We start from the raw sequence: 12,599 nt of genomic DNA, 5'->3' as shown, positions 1-12,599 counted from the left end.
CCTTGATTATGTACAAATCATAGATTTATTCAAAGATGTGGATTATGTTTTTAAATAATGTTCAGGTTAAGTGATAAACTTCCTCTTTACATGTCAAATGGAAAGAAAGGTGTTTTGATGTCAAGTCTGTCATTTTTAATCCTATATTTTCCTTACTACATTTGCAGAGACGCTTAGTACTCTGTAATGCACACTGTGACAATCAACCAAATGGCCTCATTTTCAATAATGTGAACTGAGAAGTGTTTAGTTAGCTTTCTTCCTGTGGTAGACTCACTTTCACTTGGATGTACTCATTTTAGGAACTAACCAGCAGCAGATCACAGAGGCTAGTTGAAATGTGCTGTAATATACTTCCAAGAATTTCTTCAAAGATATCATGTGCCATCCAACTACCAAGAGGTGTGGCCTGTTTTAAGAAGGTGCAGTATGATAGTTTGAAAATTATCTCTGTGCTCAAATAAGAATTTCAGGTAGATCTTTTGGCATAGTCATTTTTCCTGGGTATTACTAATTTTCACTTTAAATGAGTACAAATCAGCATCTATGCGAACAAAATCCTTCAAATTATTATCCCACTCTTTGTTATGCATTGAAATTTTTATTATAATATTTAAGAAAGCTTAACACAATGAATAATTAAATGTTTCAAGGCCAATAGAATAGCTCACAAGAAACTTGCTAGAATAGAAGGACAGTGACATTCCCAGCATGAGCACTGAGGGCGGTCTAGGACTCAGAAATGTCTAGAAGATCATATATTGCTTTGACCTTGAGCTATACACTCATAACTGAACCAGGGCTCCCAGCTGTGTGTATACAGCTGTCATTACCTCTCAGGCATCATATTCTGAGCACATGTACAGATTCACGAGTGTATATACACAAGCGTACATGCAGGTGTTTCTGCTTAGTGAGTTGAGTCCTTTTGCATAAACAAAAGCAGTATATGCTTTCTGTGGCTTTAGAAAAAGCTGTAGCTACAGAGGAGATTTGCAAGAGCTGGAAAGGCTATTGATAATTTCCATGATTAGGAAGCACATTTAAAGGCTCTTACTTTCCTCTACAACTGGTATCAAACAATATCAAACAACCCAATTCTCATGTTTGTGCCTTACGATAGACTGGTCAAGTTATGGAGGAAAGCTTTAGGGACTCACATAAGGTTGGCTAATTTGTCTCTTTCATCTTTCTCCTCTTTCCCATTACTCTACTCTACCCATTAACCCACTATATCATTTTCATAGTCACCAAAACCTCACTCATTTTGACTATCACTATTAAAATTTTTTTTCATACTCTTTAAAACACCCAACTAGGAGATCTTTCCTCACTAGTAAATGATATTTACTGAGCAAACACTGTTTACATGACAGAGAATGTGCATTATTTCATTATATCATTACATCATTACATGAACCCTATAAGATAGGCATTGTTCTTAACATACCTATTTTATATATGAGGACACCAGGGCTTGAAGAAGTTAATGGACTTTCCAATGGTTACTTATTAAGAAAATGGTGTAGCTACAATTTAAGCAAGCACTACTCATACAGTACCCAGGACAATAACAATACTTTGTCTGTGCCCAATTAATAATGAATGAATTAAATGCCATTAACCATAAAGCCAGAGCACTGGAAGAAATTTTAGTAATTAGCTAGACCTTTCATCTCTCCTGGTTTAGAGCTATATATAAAAAGGTGGAATTCACAGAAAATGCCTCCTACTACCTTGGATAAGTGAAAATATCTTTCCCTTAATATTTCTGGCCTACCTTGTGTATGTTTTCTTTCAAACCCAGTTTAAAAACAATAAATTAAAAATTATTTTTACCTATATGAAGGATTAGATCTTTGCACATGAAAATATACAGAATGCCTTTATAAATGTTGGATTTAACTTTTATAAATTTTAAGCTGCATGTTTGGAAAATAATAAAGAAAAAAAAGTTAGGAAAAAGTGTTTTTCTTTCCTTTAGTAGTTAAGTATTATACAAAAGAAAAAAAATCCCATTACTTAATATTTAATTTTCAGTGTATTTAACTGGGTTTTTTAAACTCTTAGGTTGTTGCTGCTCACTACTGCTACAATTCAGAGCTGTAGAAGCAAATGGCTTAAAGAATGAAACTTTCCTCCCACAGGATTTTCTTTCTGAGCTGGGTACTTCAACTGTCAGAGCAAAACAGTTTTCCCTTCCCTGGAGCTCACTTCTATTATATTTACCTTTTCTTTTTTTTCTTATATGCAACTAGGAATACTTAGAATAAAGTTTTTTTTCTAAAAGTAATCCCTGGGTATTCAACAACTATAGTTGTTGATCCTTCCCCCACTTTTACATTCTGAAATAGTACTTCGTTCTGTTGACTCATTTTTTTTTTTTTTTTAATGATGAGGATAGGTAAATGCCAAAGAAAATAGGGGTTAGAATAGTAGATTTGAAGTTCAGAAAAATATGTGGCTGAGGTTTAGAGATTTTTCTGGAACTGAAATTTTTATAGTACACTCAGAAGGTCTTCCAGGTACAATAAGTACTCTGTAAAAAAAAAAAAAGAAAAGAAAAAAAAAAAAAGAAAACACACACACTCACACTATGTCAGAGCTATTTTTAAACATTAACCTCTGTGGGCTCTCTCTTTTCCCACTCTCCTCCTGCTTGGTTCAAATGAGAGAGTGCAAGGTGCAGAAAACAGGAGAAGCTTCCCAGATCCTGTGTTTTCCTAATGTGCTTTCTCTGCAAGGCAAGAATATATTCTTAAAAACAAACAAACAGGACGTTTAAATTAAATCTGATAATTCTTGTTAATAGTTATCAGCTTAATCATGCTCCAAGAAAGAGAGAGATGTTACTAAGACTTTTATGTGCACCATAGAGATATGTGTCTTGCAGTAGAGGCATGGCAAACGTATTCTCTGCAATAAACAACAGAACAGTGGAACACCTGTAATACAGTGTGGTGAGTAGAATACTTAATTCATCCAAACTATTAAAAAACATGCTCTGAAAAATATACTGAAAACTTTCATGGTGAAGTTTCTTTCTTTCTTACCTGAATAGAACTTTTTCCTGGTGAGAAAATATCTTTTCCAAAAATGAAATGCTTAAGCTTAGACCTTACCCTAAAAATAGTTTTCTATTTTTGTTTTAAATGTTCAAGCATTGGTGAACACATCATGTTAGTCTTAAATTTCACAGATTCTTCTGACAGGAAAGTCTTTGCTCAGAAGATCTTCATTAATAGAAATAATAGAAATTCACTTTTCTTATATTGTTATTTATTCAGTGGAGGCTATAATTTTTTTCAGAAGTTTCTATCACTTTTTCTGGTCATTTGAGTAAAATCCATTGCAAAGTCAGGGGCTTCTTTCATTCCAAAGCAAAAATGTCAAAGTTGGTTTAATGAATTATGTCAATATATGATATTATATTTTTAATTCAGTGAACAGGTAAAAAAGTTGTTTTAATAGTTGATTTGCATCATTGAAACCTTACATACTTTTTTTGCACAGTAACTTGATATTTAACAGATTTCTGACTCAAATCACTATAAAGAGGAAATATGATTTCATATTATTTAAGACAAGAATTGTATGCCCAAGTAATTTTCTCTGAATTAACAGTTACTTGAGGTGGAGAGGGGTAAACAGTATAATGTGGGGGCTGCAAAGTATCCTTTGAATTAGGCTTGATAAGAATGAAGAATACTGCTAACACAAGGGAAAACAGATTAAAACAAGTAACCTTACCTTACATTTCTTCTTGCTGCCACATCTTCTCAGAATATTACACTCTTAAAATATTGACCAGTCAGTCAGCTTGACTGCTAGACAAATGCCACATCATGAATTTATGTGGCTGATAGAAACAGTGTGGTTATTTTTATGAATGTCGTTGGCAGCCGTCCGTCTCGAGAGACGATGGTGTAGCTTCTTAAGAGTCTATCTGCACCGCCGAGAATGGCTGTGCAGTCCGACTCGGGAGTGACATGGTAGTATCTGTCTCCTCCCGTGTTGAATCGACATCTTGCGATGACGCTGAAGCTACAGAGCCTGGGCAGGGTAATATGGAGGGTCTGCTGTTGCCCATGCAGCAGAACCCCCCTTCTCTTCGCAGCTGAAGGATCCAAGGGAAAGACGGAGTCAATACAGCTTGGCTTCAGGTGCGCCGCAGGAGTTGCCGGTGTTGACTACAACGTCAAACCGCCTTAGGGACTCCGGCTCCGGATTTTCTGTCGGGGTTTACTCCCTTAGCCTTTCCCCTGAAGAGGTATGCCGCAAGGCAGCGGAGGTTTTTTGGAGTCAGAGTTTTCCTTCTCTGATGTGCCCTGACTGGAAGATCGAACCAGCGACACTTAGCTCGCAGGCCGACGCTCAATCCACTGAGCTAAACCAGCCAGGGCTTTTATGAATGATGACAAGGTATATTCTTACCTCCTAGACATAGTAGTGAATTGTACGTAGAATGCGTAGTCAAGTGTGACTAATGAACACAATTTATCCATTGGTTCTCACAGTGTCAAGATTACCATTTGTACTGGCTCCTTACAGAAAGTCCTCATGGCAATAGAATTTTCTGGACTGAAAAATGTTACCACCTCTGTCGCTATTTACTCCCCTGCAGGCATCTGAGTTTCCATGTGTTATTTTCTTTCATCATAAAGAACTTGTTTTAAAGTTGTTTCAGTATATCCTGGATTGCACTGTTTTTGATAAAATGTCAGGGAGGATTTTTATTTTTAACCATCTATATAAAATGTTTAAAATTTTATTTTTATAATTATTTTTCAGCAAATTGATTATAAGGTGTCTTAGTGTGATCTAACTTTTTATTCTAGTTATTGTTTGTTAAGTTTCTTGAATTTGTAGATGGGTATTTTTAACCAAATATAGAAAATCACCAACCAATATTTATTTTTTCTGCCCCTTCTATTTCTCAAACTCTTCTTATATTCATATTAGAAGGCCTGGTATTGTGCCATCTGTCATTGAGACTCTGTTCATTTTTTTTAGCTATTTTTCTTGCTGTTCATCCATTTGGAAAGTTTCTAATGTCTTGTTTATGAATTTACTGACTTTATGCCTCATCTCTTATTAAACTTGTTCAATGAATTTTAATTTCAAATATTGTAATTTTAAGTGTTAGATGTTTAATTTGGTTCTTTTAACATTTTTAAATTTTCAACTCATTGTGTTTATATTCTCATTTAAATCCTCAAATATATTTATAATACTTGTCTTAAATTTCTTGTCTATAAAGCTTATTATTTCTGTCAAATAGGTCTGTTTTTTGAAAACTGTCAGAAGGAGACTGGCAGCATTACTATCTAGTTATACTGCTAATTAACCTTCAACTATTTGTATAGCACATAAAAAATAACATTGCTCACATATATGAGAAAGCAGGTAAATGAAATGTGCACGAAATAGGTCTGTTTTTACTGACATTTTATTGTTGTTGCTGTTGTTGTTTTTGACGATGGGTCACATTTTTCTGCATCTTTGCATGACTGCTAGTATTTGATTGGTTGCTGAATGTTGTGAATGTTACATTGTTGAGTATCAAGATTATATTGTTTTCCTTTAAACACTGTTGGGCTTTCTTTCAGCAAGCAGTTAATTTACATGTCAAAGAAAGTATTTCCAAACCAGTTTTAAGTTTTGTTTAGGTGGGTTTATAATAGATTTTAACCTTGTACTAGTTTATCTTTACTACAAAGATATAACCATTTTTAGGTCTGTAATAAATGTCCTGGTGATTCAAAGAGGTCTCTTCTCTCTTGTTGACTAGAATGCAACATTTCCCACCCCTGTGCAAGATCTAGCGGTTGTTCAATTTAAAGTTACCCTGCAGTTATTCTTCCTTCGTGGTTATTCTTTGCGCAGCTTTGTTGAATATCAGTGCATTCATATACAGCTTAGTGTTTAGTCAAAGCCTCAAAGAGACACATTTAAAGAACTCTAGACCTCTTTTTTTTTTTTTTTTTTTCCTGCATAGATCTCTCATTTCTGGTACTCTGCTAAGCTAATTAAACCTGACCCAGCCTCCCCAAAATTTTATGCCTATTTTCTCAGTTTAGCAATTCAGTTGAGCTCATTTTCACCTCTTCCTCTTGGACCATGGTCTGAAAGGTGTTTTCAGGTAGAAAACAGCATTGATGGTCAACGCCTATCATTTGTTTTCCTTCCCTCAGGGATGACAAATAATTTGTGCAGACTTTTTTTTCTCACAAATGGACACTCTTTTTTATATATTTTATTGAGTTTTCTAGTTCATACAGTAAGGCAACAGATTTAGAACCAGGTATTTCATCACAGCCAAAATCCAAAATCCAAAATTAAACTTTCTTTAAAATTTATTTCTCCTTTTACTGGAAAGTGATATTCATGACAACAGAGACTACTTCTATTGTTCTATCGCAAGTTTCTTAGATAACAGCAGATACACAACAAGTCCTCAACATTTGTTGAATGAATGGTGAGAAGGAGTCTAATCAGGAAGTACTTAAATGCACATAAAATTCTATATGAATAGTGGCTTAATTAAATAGGAGCCTTTGTTTTTTGCATCTTGTTAAAAGTCTGGAGGTACAAAATTCCTGGCTTTGGTTCAATTGCAAAATGTAAGGACACAGTCTCTATCTTGGAATTATATCCTGACAGGTTTTTCTCTACTTTTAATGCCTGTAGTTCATGATTACAGGAAAACTGCCTTGTTACCTAGCATAAGGGAAGAATAAGTACTGACCAAATACAGTATATTTAATTCTACAGAGGACAAAAAAGGGAAAATAGATGGAAGTTACTCAGAAGAAGTCTTAAGAATAGATTTCAAGCAAGTAACTTGTGTGTCACAGGCAGCAATCATAAGTTGTATAGATTTTAAGTTACTAGTCCATAAGACCTATTAGATATAGAATAAATGGAACATTAATGTACTGATGAAAAACAAAGAATGATGCTACCTATATAAAGAGATAGAAAGACCATGTAAACCTTAAATATGCATAAGGTATGGATGATGTCACCTCTGGTTTGAAAACTATGCCATTGGTGACTCATTCTGATCCCACATGTCCTTTTCCCATGGCATGTACCTAAGAGGCATAGCTGCTCTCAGGTCATTGGTGAGTGATGCTGTTACAGAGCAGGGTCCCCCAAATCCCAGAGCCTGTGGTTTGGCGATGGGAGAAGGGGACAGCTTTCAAAATGCCTTTGCATATCCATGGCTGGTAGCTAGTGTCTTAGTCATGCAAATGGCTTTGGTTCTTCCAAGGCCCCAGGAGATGGGGAGGCATTTGACCATAGAATGATAAGGAAAGAGCATACAGGGCCTGTGCAAAGTTCTGCTAATGGTCAGAATCAGTTACCTCACTCACTGTGTCACAGGCCACAGTCAGGGATTTAAAAATAAGGCGGCAGCCATTTTCAGGAGAGAACCATATGGTTTTAAAAGGGAAAATGGAGAACCATGTGAGTTTGAAAGGGTGCGGAGCCATGCAGTCTGAAAGAAGGAAAGGGAGGCCGTGCAGCCTGGGCTAGTAAGAAAGCTGACAGGCTGCTGCTTTAATTGTGCCAACTTCAGTGGACTCCCAAGCCTGAAGTTTTGGACTTTCGGAACTCAGGACAGGCAGAAAGGATTCTGTTAGAACTTGGGACTTCACCATGATCTAGTGTAACATGGCACATGTTTTCTTGGACTGTTATATGGAGGCTGCTGACATCGTACCCCACATCCTGAGGAGAGAGCTGACAGATAATGGATGGGGAACTTATGTGCTTGGTTTTGGCTGATAGCCTTTTAGGGAGCAAGGGAAGTGCTGGGTCCAGTGGGAGAACAGGGTTCTGGGCTGAAGTGCTCACAGCCTTCCCCAGGTTAGAATATTATAAATAAAGACCTGTTTTCCTCAGCACTAATTGTTGGGTTTTACACCAAGGTGCCATGTGAAGGAACCTCCTTTCGCTCGGTAACAATGCTGTAGTCAGGGGTGCCACTGCGTCACTATAATTGAACAGCATGTGTTGGTTCCACACACTCTCTGTAGATATGTAGTCCTTGCTTACCTTCAACTCTGGTGCTACATCCCACCAGTTTGGCAGGAAGGTTGATGTGGCAGAGAAAGAGGCTAGGCGAGCATGGTATCCTAACACAGAACCTAGGAAATCATTCTCTACTTTTTCACTTTCCTCTTGTTACTCATTGTACATTTTAGTCTTCTTTAACTATTGTGTGTTTCAAACATGTTAGTTTGGTCTGTTCAGTCCTCCTGCTCTATGACCTTAGGGATATCCTTCCTGGTGCTGCAGAGAAAGATGTGATCACAGATCAAAAAATGGGATGAACTACACAGAGTAAGCTAAGCAAGTGAGACTTACTAAGAAAAGTACACCCCCAAGATATAAGAGCAGGGTAACTCTGACCAAAGAATGGTCCCCATCTGCCAAAAGGGTACAGACTTTATAGGGGGTTGGTTTTTTCTGAATTTCTTTGTTTGATTTGTCAGGATGTTTATGGAGCATGTGCAAGTGATTATATAACTTTTAAGCTTCTGTGCATGTAATTTCCCACAATCCTCCTTGATTGCTCACCTGAGGGTCAAACCACAATGCTAATTTATTATAATAACATGATAATAAAGCAAAGGTGAAACAACTGTCAACTACAGCTAGGGTGCACTCCCATGGTCCCCTTGCTAAGTGCTACAAGGCATTTCTTGGTAACCTGGCTGCTGGATGCTGGTTGAGATCTGTCTCCTGCCTCACTGGTAGTGCACTTAGAGGTTACCATGGCATTACAATGTTTTCTCATCTGGTAGCATGATCTCCACATTGCAGGTAAGAACAAAGAGGTAGAAACAGTGCCAGCAGGGCCTGGATTTTTTTTTTATAAGCAATTCTGAACTTTAGTGAAAGCTTTCTAGCAGACTTCTCCTTATGTTTCACAGGCTAAAACTGTCATATGGACACCTGGCCTTCAAGGCAGGTGGACAAGAGGATTTCTAGTTTTGGAATTTTCTGTCATGGAGATAAACAAGGAGAAAATTTGGAAATCCATATGAAAGCAGGCAATGAACAGTGTCTGCCCCAGTTATGGTATTGAATCTGAGGCTCAGATTTCTTGCCAATAAAATTTATCTCTACCTGCTTGGATTTTCGTAAGGATAAAATAAGTATTTTATATAAGATACCTTATATAGTGTCTGGGTTATTGAAGCAACTATGTCTTCTTTGCAGAAAAAATACTAGATTTTTTTCCCTCATTTTTTACCAATTTCAAACTTCTTGGAATGACACAGTTATGGTCTTCTTTAATCTGGCACCAGTCTATTTTCCTCCCCTATCTCTGTTTTACCCTGAATAGCCTAGCACTGTGCTTCCTGTGGGGCTCCACTACTTCCTGCAGATCAGATCCCATTCCAGACCCAGGGCGAATGCTATGCCCTCCCCATCACCTCCCACACCATTGCCTATAGTCAGGAAAACTTTCTATATTTCCTGTGGCCCCAAATATCACATCATTGCTTTGTGAAAGCACAGTCTGAAATTTCTTCAACTTAGCCTCACAACTGTCAGGTTTTATCATCAGAATAGAAGTTCTCTGAGCAGGAATATCCCCTAGCCACAGGGCCCAGAACACAATAGGGGCTCGGGATATTTTTAGACATATTGTTGAATTGGAACTGGGCTTCAGAAGTTCTTACATTTCCCACCTGAATGTTACCAGTCTCTGTGCCTTGAAATCCTTCTAAATATATACTGCTGGACAATTAAAAGCTGTTTTTTTCTGAGAGTCTCATTTCAGATTGACAGGCAGGGATCTGACCAGAATATCCTCTGGACCACATCATTCTCTCTGTGATGTGTGGCACTTCAATTGGTTCCCACAGGAGATGAATCCCTGGGGCCAAGAGCAGCAGGGTTATCAGTTCTGGAAAGGAATTCAGTTAAAAGCACCTTATCTTTTGTTTGAGGACATACTTGGCCTTTTGAGTTAGCATAGGCTATGATCTACAAGAATTACTCCAAACTTGTAACTGGGGAGGAATTTTACCAAGTTAGTACTTCTTGGGAAAATTAAATTTGTGCAGCACCCATGATTAAATGTAAACAGGAGGAAAACGTTGTTATGCTGACTCACAGGTAGGTTGGTTTAAGAACATAAACCAATCCAATAACTCTTTTTTAAATTAAAAGCCTAAACATAGGTAAATGACACTCCATCCTTAGCACTATCTTTTAGAATTCAAACATTGAAAATGATCCATGATATTTGTCTAGAGGTTTTAAAAAAGCCATTCTATTTCAATATTTTTTCAAATCGTAACAAAGATTTTCTTTACATGTATTTAATTCATCAATAAGGACATAGCTATTCTTTAAAAATCTTAGTTTAAGAATTTCTTAGTTACAAGAATATGTAACTTGGCAAGAAATATTTTCAAATGCATAGCTCCTTTTATTTAATTAAAAGGTTTGGTAAGTATTTCCTCTATTTCATTCCTACTTTGAATTAAATTATATGCTTTAAAGAGCAAATGAAAAATTGAAAATAGTTAAAATATACTAATTCTCAGAAAATATCTACTGAGTTTAGAAAACATTTACTTTGATGAAAGACAAGAGAAGTCATTTTTAAAAAGATAATATCTCATAATAGAACATTGCTAGACTTCTAAGATATTTAGACTGTGAAATATTAGGTATTGAACATTTTTCTTTTACATTCTTCACAGATCCTGGGCAAAATTATAGGAGGTTAATATAAGATTTTTGTTATTTCCATTTGATCTGATAATAAAGACATACTTATATATAATATTTATGGTTCTTTGGGACATTACAAATTTACACAAATAATAATAAAAGAAAAGAGGAAAGGAAGATCAGGGGTAAATATTTATTTCTTATTTGAATCTACGGATAACTTATTTTCAGCAGATGTATTTGAATATTGACTGTTAGATTTTAGGAACAAATAATTCCTAATATACTTATTTCTGCAGGGACTTAATGCAATAGGTAGTTTATATGCATTAAACTATTGATTATGAGTAAGAGTATAGATTATGGAAAAATTTTAGATATAACGCTAGAAAACAACCATCAGGGTCCTATTATCATAACTGAGTCTACCCCAGGTTCATGTTCCTGGAGTCAGAATTCAGTTTACTTCACTGTGGAGAAAAGTGAAGATTCACCACTTCTGCACTGCATTTTTATAAGAAAAAGGAAAAGCTCAAGAGCAAGAAATCAAAGAAGAAAGGCAGGCAGGAGGGAAAGAAGGAGGGATGAAGGAGCCAAGACATTTTTCTTTTTCACAGTATTTTTAACTGCCAATTTAAAATATTGTTTTTAGATCATCTATGAGATAAAGTTAGCTGGGACTGTATTTGATCTGTTTGTAGATTTGGATGCAGAATTCTGTCCTATTCATATTATTTTTGGACATTACCTTATACTTAATCTGGATGAAACAGGATGGGAATAGTCACTCTCTTTGAAGATATAGTGCATTCTTTTCTTGGTCTACTTCTTCTCTTTCTTCTCTCTCTCTCCTTTCTCCTCCAGTCAACTTTATTGCAATGGCATGTGAAAATCAAATACTTCAGGCAGATTTGAGGAATCAAGGAGGTTGATGACAAAAAGGATATCAATACAACCAGGAAAGAGTTACTGAAGTAGAATTACTTATAAGTTCCTCTATTGCACCACAGTGTTAGAGAAACTGGTTGGTCTCTGATTTTATAAAACAAATTACTCTATTTTGCTTTTCAAACCAACCCTATATCAGAAAATAAAGAAAGAAAAATGGTAATAATCAGGTTTCATTGTGTATATTTTAAAAATAGTTTTGTTACAGGATGAAAGGAGGTCAGCCCCAAAATTTGGGAGATGGGACACAGTGGAGCACAGCCATTTTTCCTAAGATATGTCTTTACATATCTATGGCTTGTAGCTAGTGTCTTAGTTATACAAATGGCTTTGGTCTTTCCAAGGTGCCAAGGAGATGGGAGGGGTTTTGACTGCAGAATGGTGACAAAAGAGCTTACGGGGCCTGCGCAAGGTTCTACTAATGGCCAGAACCGGGTAACCTGCCCACTGCATCACAGGCCACAGTCAGGGGTTTAAAAATAAGGTTATAGCCGTTAAGAAAAGGAGAAAGCTACGCGGTTTGTAAGGAGGTAGAAAAACCCATGCGGTTTTGAAAGGACGCAGAGCCAAGCAGTCTGGAAGAAGGAAAGGGGGTGGGGGGATGTGGCCGGGGCTAGTAAGAAAGCCAGCATGATGGTGCTATAATTGTGCCAAATTCAGTGGACTCTGAAGCCACCATGGGCTCCACCTTGCAGACCTGGACTTTTGGTCTTTTAAAACTCGGGCATGTGGAAAGGACTCTCTGGGGATTTGTGTCTTTATTGAACTTCACCATGATCCAATATAACATAGCACATGCTTTCCTGGACTATTATAACGAGGCTGATGACATCGTACCCCAGATTCTGAAGACGAGAGCTGACAGATAAGGAATGGGGAACTTCTGGGCATGTTTCTGGCTTCTAGCCTTTTGGGGAGCAAAGGAAGAACTGGGTCTTGTGGGAGAA

General features: G+C 36.8%; 1 non-coding gene across 1 annotated transcript; it reads right to left on the bottom strand.

The window, feature by feature from the left end:
- Positions 1–5,295: 5,295 nt before the first annotated feature.
- LOC150004394 (small nucleolar RNA SNORA19) lies at positions 5,296–5,423 on the bottom strand. The gene has a single exon (XR_016512536.1). It is a non-coding gene; the product is annotated as a small nucleolar RNA SNORA19 (small nucleolar RNA).
- Between the last annotated feature and the right edge of the window lie 7,176 nt (positions 5,424–12,599).

The sequence above is a fragment of the Furipterus horrens genome, unplaced genomic scaffold (assembly GCF_987537825.1).
Source record: "Furipterus horrens unplaced genomic scaffold, mFurHor1.1.pri manual_scaffold_7, whole genome shotgun sequence".
Classification (NCBI taxonomy): Eukaryota; Metazoa; Chordata; class Mammalia; order Chiroptera; family Furipteridae; genus Furipterus; species Furipterus horrens.
This window is presented reverse-complemented; position numbering and strand designations above follow the sequence as displayed.